At 41.5% G+C, this 16,247-nt stretch overlaps 1 long non-coding RNA gene across 1 annotated transcript; it reads right to left on the minus strand.

Moving 5' to 3' along the window:
* Positions 1-3,933: 3,933 nt before the first annotated feature.
* LOC117955571 lies at positions 3,934-15,331 on the minus strand. Its single transcript, XR_004659094.1, has 3 exons — positions 15,320-15,331; positions 14,472-14,476; positions 3,934-4,026 (listed from the first exon to the last, which is right to left on the minus strand). It is a non-coding gene; the product is annotated as an uncharacterized LOC117955571 (long non-coding RNA).
* Between the last annotated feature and the right edge of the window lie 916 nt (positions 15,332-16,247).

Raw genomic sequence — 16,247 nt, forward strand, 5'->3', positions numbered from 1 at the left:
TTTTGGAAAAAGGCTGCAATGAAACAAAGAGTGAAAAATTTAAAGGGGTCTGAATACTTTCCGTACCCACTGTAATCTGATTATGTACTGGTGTATGTAATGCGGAACCAAACGTCCGTTGCAAAATCTTTAACCGTATGCCGTCAGCAATTTGTGCTGAGGTTAGCACAACAAGCTGATTGGCAAGTGAGTCAGTCACACTACGGCGAGCACAAATCAAACCCAGGAGCTGGAAGAGCTGGAGAGAGAGAGAGACTGTGCATCGGCGTTGCTTCAGCATTGGAGGGTCTGTGAGTGGAACACATCCAGCATGACGCATCGCCCACATGTGCGAATCACTGGAACAGAACCATATTCTGACTTCTCATTGTCATAGAATAACAGATGCTTTTCAGTTTTATAGCCTATTGTAACCAAAGTGTTTGTTCAGTGTTCGTACTGTGTTATACAGAAGTGTTCAAAGTTCCATATTTTTTCCTAACATGATTGTGTCGGACTTTGACACCTGCACAACGCTCCAAGTGTCAGTGACTGTTCTAAATAAATGAAAAAGTTTGACCAAACTCCCTCCGAAACATGACTTTTTGTGGTTGAAGTTTTCAGGTCCTCCACGCCACTGCATTACTACAGACAATATAAGCAGTTTTATTCTTTTTAAAGTACAGTGGCTTATGTACGTCTTTATTCTCCCCTACATTGCTGTGGTTTAGTGGCATAGTATTGGGACTTTGACACCAAGTCTGTTTTGTGAAAATTGCAAGTATTTAATGGTTTTACTTTCCAAAAACAAGCTGTGAGGATAGAGTAGTAAAGCTTTCAGCTTTAGGTCAGTCATGTCAATCACAAACTATCTTTAAATTGCAATTTTTTTGTCAACCTTTCATCAAGCTTACTTCACACTGTGTGCCATTATGTAGAAACTCAAAGTATTACATTAACATTCATATTGTCTGTTTAACCCCTGCTGTGACAGTAGTGCCTGGAGCAGGGCATGAAAAGCTCATTTCTAGTATGGATTGAGTGCTCAAGAAGGGAAACAATACAATTCCTTTCATAAAGTCTAAACATATTACTGCTTAAATGAATCTCATCATGCCAGCAGCTTTAGCCATCACTATTAATAATATCCACTTTTCATAAAGCTGCTGATTTCTTTTATTTACGCTCAGTTGTCTCTGCTGGCTGCCGGTGGAAAGCGCCTGCATAATCACTGCTAATAAATTAAGCCCAATAGAACTGTCACATCTCATTTGGACTCATTTGCACATGATTGTGTTTGTTTATGTTCGGTCTGGTTGAAAAAAAAGAAGAAGCTTTGACTGGCAACACTGTGGAATTATTGAATTTCCATGCTGTCCCTCCCTGCTGCATGAGAAACCAGAACGCTTTATCTCTGTCTCCTCTGGCAGAAACTTAACATGGTGGAGTGATCCTGAGTCCAACACAGCTGTCACACGTCAACAGACATCTTTCTGTGATATGCTATGTGTGGTTTGTGCGTGTGTGTGTTTAAGGGGGGGGGGGATTATTAGTTTGGTGCATGTAATAAAAAGCAATCAGCTGCCAGAGGAAAATGATTAGGCTGAAGATGATGACAGGCACTGAGCTCAACAGTGACTGACAGATGTGATGGACGCTCTCCACCTCTCTCCCTTCATTCTATCCTCTTGGATGAACAAGTGTGGATTACAAAATTGAAACTACAAAACAAAGTTATGATATTAGAACTTGAATGAGGTGAATTAGGTTTTTGAAAGCAACGTTAAATGCAGCAAACTGGATTTATGATACAGCCGATGGAAACAACAAGACGAAGAGTCTCCAGCCATTCCTGAAGCTACAGTACTAAAGCTAAATGGTAATGTCAGCATGTTAACATTCACTCTTTTTGTCCAACCCAATGGCATGGTCATCCTTTAATCCACAGCACTAGTGTGGCTAATTATCTACCACTGAATAGGATTCTTCTGGACTCAATAAATCTAACTGGACTCACAATTACATTCTCTGTAACTCTGGCAAAGTGCAATATATCTTTTGTACATATAAATTAAACTTTGATGATAAACTAACATTTGCAGACAGGAACATTTCCTGTAAAAATGTGGCAGCAGTTCACTACATAGTAAGTTGGGTTGGGAACCGGAAGGTTGCTGGTTCAAGTCCCTGTTAGTTGGGGGTTCGGAGCAAGGCACCAAACCCCCCACTCTCTCCATTAGTGCATGTATAGGTACTGAGCCTGTGTGTAATAACAATAGAGTGTAAATTGTAATTTCTCCTTGTGGGATTAATAAAAGATGTATTATTCTTTACATAAATCTGAAAAAAGTTGCTTTATAGGAAACCTAGTGACGTCTGCCTGCCTCCAAGAAGCCCAACATCACTCACCTGTGTCTAGGATTGGATTGAGTGCAGAATGTGGGATTGTGTATGTGCAATGGGCAGAGTGTAGCTCAGGATATAGGTTGATATAAAGTGTAGTGACTGGGGGGGGTTAAGTTAAGAGAAAATGTCAGTGGGGGTCACTTATCTGTCCATTGTTTCTTTCTGTGTGCTTGTTTGGCACTCTGAAGCACACACAGGCACGCACCCACACACACTATTTCATTTAAAACTGTGTAAGTAGTAACTGCTGTAGCCATTTATTGAGGAGCATTTTATTTTTGTTTATTAAGAATTTTCATTCATATTATTTCTTGTTTTGCAATGTCAAATCTCTTCAAAACTCCAAGCAACCTGTCTTTTGCCACGGCAACTATTAACTACAGGTAAGACACAAACTGAATCAAATGATGTTGTGCTGCTTACTCGGAGAAAGAGTCTTCAAATAAATAATGTAACGCCTCACAAGGTGGCAAGTTTCCTGCCTAATCAACATGACTTCCTTTGATAACTGACTCAACATCCTTGCCCTTCGCTTTACATCTCGCTCGGCAGCTACATCTTCCTACGCAACACCTCCCCGACACGGCAGAGACATAGAGGATGAGAGACCAGGAGAGAGGAAGCTGTGTTTTCCCTTAAAGGAAGGAAAGCTGTGTTAATGAGCAGAGACCGACAGTAGATTCTAATTAAGATATTAAAGCCCTTCCCTCCTGCCTTGCGTCTCCTCTGCCTTGCTGCGCTGCTACGTTGTGTGGAATAGGGCTGCAGCTATCGATTATTTTAGTAGTGGAGGATTCTCCCGACTGTTCCATTGAGTAATCGGATAAAACATCTTTTCAGTGTATGAAAGAGCAATAGTTAATAGTAGTTTATTTGGCTGAACATAGGCGGTGCTCTAAAGGATATTTACACCAGGCCCTGCAAGAAAAGGCTAGGGCTCTCTTGCCCACCATAAAACCAAAACCAGGTGACCCCCGCCGGCCTTGGCGGATGAGCGCTCATCTCAACTAGCAATCAGAAGCTCTGTTTCCATCCACACGCTTTTAACCGAATTAAGTGACATCAAATAAAAAATACCTTGTGGAAACAGTAACATTTTATGGAATTTCATGAATATCGACTCAAAGGAAATCCGTTGGGTGTCATCAGATTTTATCTTGATGATATTTGGCTTATGTGATAAACGCTGATGAAATCTTATTTGCTGAATAAATAATGAATTGCGATTAAGTTTTAGGCCATTTTACGGTTGCAACCCGTCACAAAACGCGGAAGAGGAAGAAGTTTTAGTTAATGTCCCCCAGTATTTCCCCTTAGTCTGCACACATGGGGGGGGGGCAACAAAGACAGATGGACGTGGATGGACAAGGAGACGAGAGACTTTCTGGATTTAATTTATCAGGAACTCATGAAGGAAATGTCCGACAGAGGTTAGGACGAGCCGTGGGACGTCCTGCGGAGACAATGGAAGACGCTCAGACAGTGAGACATGTCTCAAAAAAGAGTCTCGCAGTGGTGCCGGAGGGACAATAAAAGACGAGTTGCATCTGCATCGTCATAGCGATGTGTTGATAGCGCTGTTGTTTTCTTATTATCGCTCGATATGTCGCTATCAACTGGCACATGAGCTCTATTAGAATTCTGATAATTTGTTGGTAGACGTGCAATCCATTTATTCTAGAAACACTTTGGTCGCTAATGTTTGTTGAATGTTCAAAAATGAATGGAAATCATTTCCATATACCAATTTGATCGCAAAACATCATTACGTACTGTTTTTTATTGGCTGTAAAGCCGTTGGATGGAAACACACTTTCACCAGATTTATTCTCATGAGATTTTTTTACCAAACTTCAAATCATTTGATTGAAAAGTGGATGGAAACTATATTGGAAGCTATATTGATTTTACGTTGAATGATAATGCGACTTGTGTCGGGACTACTCTGTGGACTAGGTGGCAATGTCAGACTGGATGATTTCTGCTGAGATGCTGAAGCATCGACATTGTGCTAGTCAGTAGTTTAGTTAGGCGCTAGTTTATGTTTAGTTTCAGCTTGAAATTATCCCAAACTTTGGACACTTTCTGTTGACTTGGCTGTAGCAGGAAGCACCAGGAAATGCAAAATAAAAAAGGCTCAATGTAGCACCTTGAAACAGAAACTAGAGCAGTCTCTACCCCAAACAAAAGGAGGGGGAAATGCCAGTCTGGATTCGTTCAGCTTTTTGTGAGACTAATGCACAACATGAATACTGTAAATGATGTCCTGTGTGTGTTGGTTAGTAGAAGGAGGCCCATATAGGGAGATGTAGCCCACTCCATCTGACTGATCGACCTGACATCTTTGCTAACTCAGAATGTGTTGTTCTTTAACATGGACTACCACCTCCTGTGATAATAAAGCACTCTGCTATACCAAATCTCTACCCATGCTCCAGTAAGTTGCCCTTTATAGACTATACAATTGTGAGTAAAAGGAATATCACATTGAAACACAGAAGAAGAAATCAGGAAATATTGATCCAATGTAACAGTGGGTAACCGGATATTCTTTTGTGGAATTTGTGCCTAGTGCCAAACAATTGTACATCCGTATTACACTATCTAACGGATCAGATTCTATCTTTGTATTACCTTCCCTGGGTCACATCTATTCTAATGAAGCCAGTACTTCAGAGGGTCACCCTTAACTAGTGAACTGAGTTACAGTGCAATGACTGGATCAGGGGAAGACGAGTGTGTGTGTGCATGTGTGCTTGTGTGCAGGAGAGGCCTGATCTTCTCTTGCACCCATCTGGGCCTATATGACATCCCCTTTGAACTGAACCCTGCGAAAGATCAGGGACACTTCTTTGGGAAAAGCTTTAGGAAACCCTTTTTGAATGAGCAAATGCTAATGCTTCACTGTACTTAAGATTTATGAGCACAGGGGACCTATCACTACACAAGAAAAGAGCCAATTAAGACTTATCCCAGAGAGTGGAGGAGCTGCAAACTGCAGGGTGTAGGGCTTTCGTGCTCAGTTATAGCTTTTAAACGTGGTTTGGCATGTGGTGTGACGGCAACACAGGGAAATGGGGAGTACTTCCACTTTAATTTTCTATTGTCCCTCAGTGTCTGGGTGGCAAAGCACCTTTTGATTGGTCCAGTATAAAATAACTGTTCAGTCCCTAAATGACTGGAACATCGTATACTAAGGCAACGTTTCTGCTGTTTAGGGAACAGCAATCAAATGCACTGCTAAAACTGAAAACCAAATGAGAGTCTCAAAGCCAGCAGAACTCCAAACACCTAGGTTCACTGCGTGTAAGGTAGTTTAGATCATTTGATTACTTTCTCATTTGTAAGAAACTGAAAAAGCCAGATCCTGCATTTTCATCCAACCAATCAAACATAAAGCAGAGCATTTAAAATACTACATAGGCTTGTACTTATCGCCTAAGGTAGCCAAAGCAATTGCTCTGGACACACTGTTAAACAAATGCTATGCCGTGCCCTTCTGCTACTGTTCTTTATGGTATGTCACCTGCTTCAATGTTATGGCTAAACTGTATTATTAAAATCATACATGAGCATGCCAGTCTGTTTTTATCAGTAATGACCGCCTAGAGTCCATGTCTGTGTCCTGAGCCTCTCCAGACTGGCATGAGAGCATCTTTGCTCCTTAATTTGGAAAGTTTTGCTATAAAAAGGTAATGCTGCACCTGAGCAGACTGTGATCATGAGTAATCACAGAGAATATTCATTATTAGACAAACATCACCACCCTGTGGCCAAGGATGTGTTTCACTTAGCCAAAATGGTAGGTAAATGATCCTGCAGAGTGGTTCCTTTGCAATGCATCCCTGTATAACCAGTGAGTAACAATGTCACTGTTTAAGAGCACATTAAGTGAAATAAGAAATCATTACCTAATCTTGCTGCAGGACCTCAGTTAGAGCAAGCTGCTCCTGAATTGTAATTTGCTTTAGACTACAGTTTTACTGTGTGTGGCTGGTTGTCTGTGTGTGTGAGGGGGGCAGAGGAAGTTAAGGTCAACGCAGACCTAACTTTAAATTGATGAGACCCTTTGGTGCTTTCCCATCAGCTGAGAGCCTTTGAGACGTCTACGGCTATGAATTAGTGCCAGTGACACGACAATTTGACAAGAAATGAGACGAAGCTTAATGACGGTCTGGCAGCTTTTAATGGCCAGTGGAGACAAACTACTAAAAGAAGGTTTAAAGATGACGCATTTTATGTGTCTGAAAAGCGCTAATCTGCTGCCTTGAGTGGAATGTGTTTAACAACGCTAACACATTCCTGTGATCTGGAAGATGAATTCAACTATTGATTTTTTCCCCTCGCCTCCCTAAATTTAATCAAGCTGGGCCACCAGAAAGCACCCAGGCGCGTTGAGCATTGGTTTTCATTCATCCAGACACTGGTTTCTTGATTGATTTACCGCAAGTTTCGGATTAGCTAAGTCATTAGTCAGCGGTATTAGAGATTTTTAGCAATTTGGAAAATTACATGGCTGAAAGGGGACGAGGGAACAGCAGAAAAAATGTTTTGATAAGCCAGTTTAAAAAATGGACTCTTCTGTTAGATCAAACTATGTTTCTTTTCTAAGCACTTAAGCCTCCCCTCATTTCATGCCATAGCAATCTTGCAAAGAATTGAGGCTCTGATCCTTGGGACTGTGCATTTAGGCCAATGTTTAATGCTGTAGTAGCTAAACCACTGTATTAATAAAAGAAGACAACCTTACTCAACAAAAAATGTCTTGAACATTAAAAGCATCACTGTAATTTTTACTGAAATGATTTGTAAACCTGGTGCCAGTTGAATAAGAGGTAATGAATTTTCCTTATGACTACAGCCATCTTGGGATTAGTTTAATTATATCACTTTCTCTTTGTGATCCATCAGGGGATGGACTAAATCTCTCATCTCATTATATTTCCATGTGAAGCCTTTAATGTACAAAAACTAAAAGCACTAATTTGATGCAACGATTCCTTTAGGAGAACAAGAGGTCTGAGGAGATACGGAGAGTTCACTGCCATGACTGAGAAGCCACCTGGGCTAAAACCAAATACTGTTATGCATACATATATAAATGCATATCCCCTTCGAGTCACAGGTGTACGCCGACGAGTCATCATTAGGCATTCAGGTGCACCTCGTAAACTCTAAGAAACTCAAACTGTTGTTGTAAAGTACCCGTCACTGTGTACGTAATGGGCTGTGTTCGCCCTCAGGCTGCAGGGAGAAGCTGCTGTCTTTTCAGTGATTAAAAGCGATTATACACCTTGGATTAGATAGGTAATGCTGACCAAACAAAAGAACAAGATTTTGGTAAACAGACATTTACTATGCATGTAATGTTTTTTCTGTAATTCTACCAAACACTGACAGTTTGTTACATTAACTGATGTGTAAATGATTTAAATGGCATTCCTTCTTTTAGAGAATAGACTTTGAGTCTAGCAGATAAAAGTTCTGAGTGGCCAACAAAATACTTGCCTACCACAGTGGCAGGGAGTGTGGACAGTTAATTTCAGACCTTGCATGTAAACTGTAACTGAAGCCTAATTCCATGCTGCCATCTAACACAGACACAGAGTATTTTAGGGCTGAACACCCTCCACCAGACCATTCGTCAAAAGGACAAAGTGCGCTTTGATTACAACTGCTGTAAGCAATGCATTACAGCTGACAAATGGCCTCCCACTTATCCCTCTGCAGCAGCACTATGATAAAGCTCCGTCCTCACAGCATGACTAATAGGAGCCACTGTCACTTTATCGAGACCCAATTTAACACGTTACATGTGGTGTAAATTGAATGATAGCTTTCTAATGGGTGCACAGTCACCCTGCCTCCGTGACCCTCACTGTGGTGTGATCTCTGTCTACCTCCTGCTTTTGGATTTGTTGCTTTTAGGAAATGGTTTGGTGCATCAAAATCCAGTGGCAGCGCCACATATATATATATATATAGTATACATATATAAAGTTATTAGGTTTAGTTTGTTTGCATATATTACCGATTCAAAACTATAATGGTCAGCATTAAAAAAAAAAAAAAAAAACATGCCTTCAACACTCTTGCTTCCATTAATCCATCTTCCCTCTTGGTTGCTGCCATGCAAGACAGTTTAAAATGAACATTCACCATAAAACTAAATTTATATTGTTCTATTTCCGTGGTTTTGGGCAAAAATGTCAATATCCACAAACAACTATCTCTCTAAGTTTGTCTAGACTTAAATCAAAGGCATCTGATGATTTAGTCAGTAACATTGTGGGCTCTGTGGAGGTTTATATTGCCACCAAGTGAATAGTATTTCAGTATTTTAAGGCTTATAATAAAACACACACACACACAAGCCTCTGAAAACAAAACTCTGCTGACCCAATACACAGCATGACGGAAAAACACAACTTCATGGTTCAGTATTTGAACCTTTGCCTGATTTAAACTGGATGAATCAGTGAGAAGAGGAGAGAAGAGCACATTTGGCTTTGCAACAACAGCCAGTCGACTGCAAATCTGGGATCAATGTGCTTAAAACCCTGACTGGTTTTAGATTATCTAAATCAGTAAAGTAGTGAGGAGGTGATGTTGACTGTTGAAATGTACTGAAGCAATTTCCCTGCCTGTGGCGGACAGATAGGTTTGAACAAGAAAGCAAATCAATACAGCATGAGAACCTCTGCACTTAAACCTTCATCAAAAACCCCTGGGTCCACTGAAGCACAGCGGGGTGAACTAAGCTTAGATATAAACTTACTGAATGAGTGCCGGTGGAGTGGAAGTTCCAAAAACACAAGCTCATGTATCCAGTCTGTAAGACATTCTGATGAGATGACCTAGTGAATAAGACTTTGATGTATTTGACTACATTTAACATCCTGGAGTTTTTCTTGAGAATAATCAAAAAGTAAATGAAAACCAAACGGGGGGGGGGACCATGAGGAGAAACAGAAAAGGCACACAAAACAAGGAGAGAAACTAACAAAATATACACTGACACATTATAAGAGAGATGTAATCAAGTCATCACAAAATGTCCTTTGTCAACACATTTAAACAATTTAAGAAAACAATCAAACTTAAAAGTAGCCATTGAAATAAAGTTCTTGATTTGTAATTTAAGGTTGCCATGGTGCCAGTGGTGGACGGGCAGTGCATGGTGTGCATGTGAACTGCAGCGTCTCTGTGGACGCCTGTCTGGAAATAATGCTGGGAGAAAACTATCGGCGAACACAGCAGGCGCGTCTCGGCACCGATATCTCGATATCCCGATATATTGGCCCGCCGATAAAAAACGGTGTATCAATATCTTAGAGACATATGCACAATGCTAAAAAAGATTGTCTAAATAGTACCATGGCATTCAATGGTATTTACTTTCATGACTTTTAGGATGAGCTAGCATGGGCCAGTGGAAACATTTCCAAAACCATGCCGATCATCTTCCCCAGTCCGGGGTCCCCAAACAATATTTGCAGCTGTGTTGCTCTGAATACTTTTATTGTCTGGATGTGTTTATCCCGTCCATAGAACCTGGGGGCTAGTTTTCCAGCTCCTTTTCCATCACTAAGCCCTTTAAGTGACTATGGCTGGCAGGCAATGTCAGATATACAAATACATGTCAATTGTAAACTGAAAGCTTCAGAAATTCAGCAAGAAATGTAGTTAAGAAAGACAAAAGAAAACAACATATAAACGCTAAAGCAAAACATCCTCACCCAGACACATTTAGACAAATACTCTATAAACATATACCCTACAAACACAAATGTGCATTTGTTTGTGTCTGTGAAAAGGGTTCAATTCTTGAATTCTCTGAAGGATTGGACCAATTTGTGATTGAGGCAGCATCAGTGAAAAGACTGATCTCAGTGAGCAGGGCCTCAGGTGCAGACAGCTGTCACCCTGATCTACAGCCCCCAACCGCCTCAGTAAGGCAGGCCAAATTGCCTGAGTCTCTGGAAATGATGCAGTCATTGTGGAGGAAATTGGAAATCAATTCTTGTCATCACTGAACATAACTCGCTTTTTTAGTTTAGCCACGGCTCAAACGTATTTGTGTAGGCTACAGCAACTCCGACAAAGACACCACTGTGTGGGAAAATGAAAGCAGACAGGAGCAAGATAAAGAAATGAGAAAGGAAACAGCTGGAGGGAGAGCACAGTAACGCTGGTAATTTAAACCAGATTATTGTGTCAAATTGGAACATGCATTCTAGGTAAGTGTTCACATCATACATTATCAGTTGCATTATTAGCCACTGTTGGACCAAAAGCACGCGCTTGGGGGGGAACTGTTGGGTCTTGCGTGTCTGGACCTACTTTGTCTGTAAAAAAGCCTGGATGCCAGCCGAACCTGTTGGCCTGTCGCTATAGTCAATAAATTAATTAATTGCATCATAAATAAAAATGAGGTTTGTTTTCCTTGTCTCTCTCTCTATCTCTCTCTCTCTCCCAAAGAGACTGGACTTATCAGCCACATGATCTCCATGTGGGGCGGCGGGACTCCTGGTGTAGCCGACCACAAAGTGCAGCAAAGAACCGCCTGAGGAGAACAGTTGAGAGCTGGAGTAGGAATGAACAAAAAACAAAGATGGAATTGGTTCGAAAGCTAAACACGCCAGCTGCAGTGTGGGATCACTTTGGATTCAAACAGAATGACCGTGGTGAACCACTGGACCTTAGAAAGCCACTATGTTGCATTTCTTGTAAAACGGTAGCATCTAAACATGGAAACACAACAAACATGCATATGCACCTAAAACACAATCATCCGGTGCAGTTTTCGAGCTTGGGAAAAAACTACAACAGATGGGCCGGTCCGTCTTCCTGACAGTACGCAATCACCGTGACGTTTAGTCGACAAGGTACCAACAGGATAGTGTTAAATGGTGTTCACTCCCAGACAGCGTAGTTTGCTTCAATGCTAAAGAGATGCGGCCCTTAAGTAACGTTGAAAAGCTGGCAAATGCCCGCTCTCTCTCTCTCTCTCTCTCTCTCTTTCTCTCGCCCTTGCTCAGGACATAGACTGCAATTCATTTTTGCACTGTATTCATATAATAAAGTGTACAGTATGACTGCATGTTGCTTCCTCTAAATGTCAGGTTGTGGGCAACTAGCAGGGCCAGCAAGTTAGTTTGATAAATTGATCAGACCTGCATGTCACGTTCACTAGCAACAAACTCTCTGTATCCAAGAACAGTTAAATCAGTGGAAATGACGTTAGATCAGACACAGACTTCTGTAGTAGATTAGTGTTACGTTTCCAGTGTCGTGGCTCCGAACCGTAATGTTAGTTGGGACAGCCGGGCCCCTTGTTTCTTTGGGCTAACTATATTAGCTTTAGCCTGGCTAGTAGCAGCTTTCTGCGGGGGGAAATGGCCTGGAGACGTTGTGATTATGATGCATTAATCAGGTGATTTAGTTTGTATTTGCAACAAACATAAAAAGCAGACTGCTGTAGCTTCACTGACTAACCATCAAAACTATGACATCACTGTCAGCGGCAGCTGCTGCCTACGGTACTTTACTACACACGCAGAGCCTGACTTCCCATAACTATAACCCCCGTCAGACTAACATCACATACACACGCTGCCCACATGGCAAACTGTCTTAAAGGGGAAGGGTCAGACAGTAATAATCATGTAAAGGAGAACAATGGAAGTTTACTTTTCTATCAAGCAGCAAAACAGGATTATGTCAACATCGCAACGTCCTGCGATGTGAATATCGTATATATATAACACATGTGCACATTGCGATGTTGATGTTAAAACACAATATTGTTCAGCCCTAGTTTGGACCAATCAAATTGTCTGGGCGAGCTTTATTCAATGATGGACAGATGATCAACAGTAACGTAATCAACCACGTAACCAAAGAGCGCTTGGGTTGGATTCGTTTACAACAAAAGATGGCCGCTGCTGGAGAACTAAGATGTGTAGATGCTGCCATCGCGTCTGTTAGGTGAAGATGTCAACAGCGCATTCATCTGTTTTTTATTTATCGTAGACAGTTAGCACAGACATACAGTATATGGTATTTTGGCATGAGGCATTAGGAAAAGTGCAGCATGTTCAGATTTGCCAGAAAGGCTGTCCTTGAAGGGTTAGTAACAGGGATCCAGGGTTCTCTCTCCTTTGGTGGGGCATGTTGTGCTGCTGAAGGTCACGTCTGACTCTCTTCAGGTTCATCAAAATCTCGTGCTACGATGACAGCTGCATCTTGATGTTCAGCCTGGTGGTTACCGAGAGCCTCATGTAGTTCAGACAGAGCAGGGACAGCGTCAGCTTGTGGAGGGATATAAACGGCACTAATAATAACTGAGGTGAACTCCTGAGGAAGGTGAAAGCTCCAGGTTGGGTGAGCAGGAATGTGTGAGATGATGGACGTTCCTGCTGTCACACCAGTAGTTGGTCACCATGAGACACACTCCACCACCCCTCGACTTTCCAGACATTTTTGTTCTGTCCATGCAAGAAACTGAGAGGTGATCTGCTGGTTGAATTGCATGGTCTGGTATCGAGTGTGTTAGAATGTCCCAGTGAGGCAGCCTCACAGGTCCCCCCGTATTTAATTCGGGCTCTGAGATGGTCCAGCTTGTTTTCTACAGACTGGACATTAGCTAGCAGGATGCTGGCCTGTTCCTCAGCGTGTTACCTCTGGGCCTTCTCCGTGGCCTTCTCCGTGACCTTCTAGTTGACCTTCTCCGTGACCTTCTCTGTGACCTGTTGCTAGCACATTCGTTGTTGTAGTTGTTGGCTCTCATCCCAATCTCGCTGGGCCAGGTTGGATCGGGAGTAAAACTTGGACGGCATGAGTCCAGTATATTTAAATGTCTTTTTGTTGTATGTAGATGACATAGCTTAGGTTAGATTAGTAATAAAATTAAATAAAATGGGAAAACTTACAGACAGAGCAGGTACTACGGTTGCCGTACTAACCGGTGCCATGGTAACAATTTCACCCACGGAATATTAAACAAATATAGAATCAATAAACAATTTCTTGTTGTTCTGCTATTCTGCCCTCAGGGTAAATCATGCTCAATAAACAGATTTCTCAACAGTAATGCACATATCCAGTAATGAGTTTTCTTACCAGATTAGCAGAAAACTCTTAGCGAGACCACGTTTAGTTTCCTGGAGCTCATCTTGAAATGGTTTAAACTTGGTTTTCTTCAAGGACACGTTCACTGTCCAAGGAAGATAGTGAAGTTCAAGGCAATGGTGGTGCATTACTGCATTGTAAATCAGGGGAAGGAGGTCTTATGTGGACACAGTAAGTGTTAGCGTTGATAAAGTGCATGTAACTCATGTAGGTCATAGCATGAGGCATGACACAGTACAGTGCTTCTGCATGCTTCATAAAGATGATCCCAAGGGCGACGGGCTCAATAATAAGCAATCAGCAACAGCGGCACACCCTCCACAGCTCTCCTCCATGTTCCCACAAGGCACTGCTCCGAGTCAGCACACATCCATTATGCATCAAAACCTGCGCTACAAATCTCCTCGAAGAGAACAGAGTGTCAGACGTGATAAAGAACGATCGACCAAGGGGAGGGAATCAAAGCACAAGAATTCCCAGGATGAAAAATATTCCACTTTGTTCTCTGATGTTGTTCTTTGTTTTTCTCTGTTTGTGTTGTTATTCGAGCTGTATGTTCATGTCTCTCGTGGGATGCTTGCCGAGGAGCAAGTAATCCGTCATCCTAATTGGTTGTGTTTAGAGAGCAACTGTTGGTTTGATAGAGAAGCTTTTCCACCTTCTGGTCAAAACAAAGCTGTGGTTCTGCTATCAAAGACGGATAGCTAAGTACACAGAAATAGCCACAGATGTGATTATCCCAGCCTTGTCTGTTTGACCGGATGTTTTTTTTCCGTAAGTTTGTTTAACAGTTGTGATCTAGCATCCTTTATCTTTATATGCCTGGAGCACAGTCAGCCTCAGCCGGGTGCGTCTGGTTTTAATGAGATTACATTAGTTGAGACGTTACTGAGAATGTTAAGATACAAGAAAAACTCACAGGGGGGCTGCCACTCTTCTATACCAGAGAAAACTGTTCCTGTCCATTTTTTTAACAAGATGAATTGGTAATAATGATGTTCAATGCATTTTAGTTATTGAAAACCACAAGAAAACCACAGAACTGAACAGAAGAAGAAAAAAATAAATAAACAGGAAATTATGTTTATCTCTGCAAAAGTGGATTCCAGGAAGAAGGTAACAAAAGGTAAAAAAAAACAAGTAATTAACCAAACAAAAAGAATGCCTTGCAGAGCCCTGCTACGCCGTGAACTGCTACAACTACTATTCTAGTCACTGATAACTGCCACTGATCATCACACCCCCAACCGGTACCGCCAGACACCACCTACCAAGAGCCTGGGTATGTCTGTGGCTTTTTCTCGCCACTGTTGCACTAAATGCTTTCTCTTGGGGGAGTTGATAGAAATCTTGGGACTTTGTAAATTATAGAGTATATAGACCATCTGTAAAGTGTCTTGAGACGCAAACAATGTCCAATCCAACTATAATTTGGTCACAGAAAAATATCTGTTAGGGTAACACATCAGTCTAAATATGGGTTTGGGAAGTAAATGGAAAACGTGCAAAGACTCCAGCAATGGGGGATCAATGAAAACTACCTCTTAAAAATTAGAACCAGGACATGCTAAACACACAAAAACAGCAATAAATCAAGAAAAGTTTAATTAAATGAATGGATATTTTCAAGTGTTTCATGTGAGCTGAGTGACATTGCTTAACTGTTTTCTAGCAACTCTTTGATGCAGACTGTACTTAACAGGGTTTACAGTGAAGGACAAAGCCAGCCCCCAGTGATACATTCGACAGCAGGGAACTATGGGAAATCCATATTTGTCCTTCTGCTACTTTACATGGTAACAGTATTGCTCATAACGGCCCATTTTTCACTCCATCCAATCTCCTCACATCTTCTATTTCCTCCCACCCTCTCCTGTCAGATGGACATTTGATGGCACTGACCAACCATCATTCATATTAATGTGTATTATCCGAGCAATCACATCACTTTTTACAACCTGACTGATGCTCATCTGGTCATTAACATTTTTTGATTCATGTAGGTTTTGGAAATGTGTGACAAAAAGTTTGCGAACTTCTTCTAACTTACACTACAGTGAGGACTAGGTGGAAGTCCACTGCGGAATAACAGGTGAGGGGCCTTCCAATGGAAGTCCAGTATTATGACCTATTATTTGGCCCTTTAATGGGTATCATAAATCTACTGAACCCTCTGACAGCTTTAACCTGCCTCTGAACCCTACCAAAGAGCCTGCTGGTTCGCCTTATGACTGCATTCTATCTGCTTAGGCTGAACTACAATGGCTTGCCCCAGTGACTTGATACTGTAGGTGGTATTATCTGAACGGCATGGCCCACTCAGTTGTCCAGACACTATCAATGTATATCTACAGGGACGTGCACAGACATTTTGGGCAGCACGGGCTCGAGGAAAAGAAACCAAAAAAACATAATTAATGAATAGTTATAATAATGAATAATTAATAATTATCTAGTTGAAATGTTAACAAAACGTTAAATATATTTATATTATTCTGACTACCATACCATCCAGAAAAAAGGCCCTTTTTCCCGAGAAAGCAAAAGGTCAGGTGCTCGAGCCCCTTCTGATGTCTATGTGCAAAAAGTCACCAGAACGTTTCCAGTGTCCGTGCATGATGATGACCTGTCTTACCACAAAAAGAAAATGGTTTTCACAAAACCACTTAACTTTACACATCAGCTCTTTGAAGCAGGCTACATACACTGCTGGTGTTCTCCACACAAAT

The sequence above is a fragment of the Etheostoma cragini genome, chromosome 13, assembly GCF_013103735.1.
Source record: "Etheostoma cragini isolate CJK2018 chromosome 13, CSU_Ecrag_1.0, whole genome shotgun sequence".
In the NCBI taxonomy this organism is placed as follows: domain Eukaryota; kingdom Metazoa; phylum Chordata; class Actinopteri; order Perciformes; family Percidae; genus Etheostoma; species Etheostoma cragini.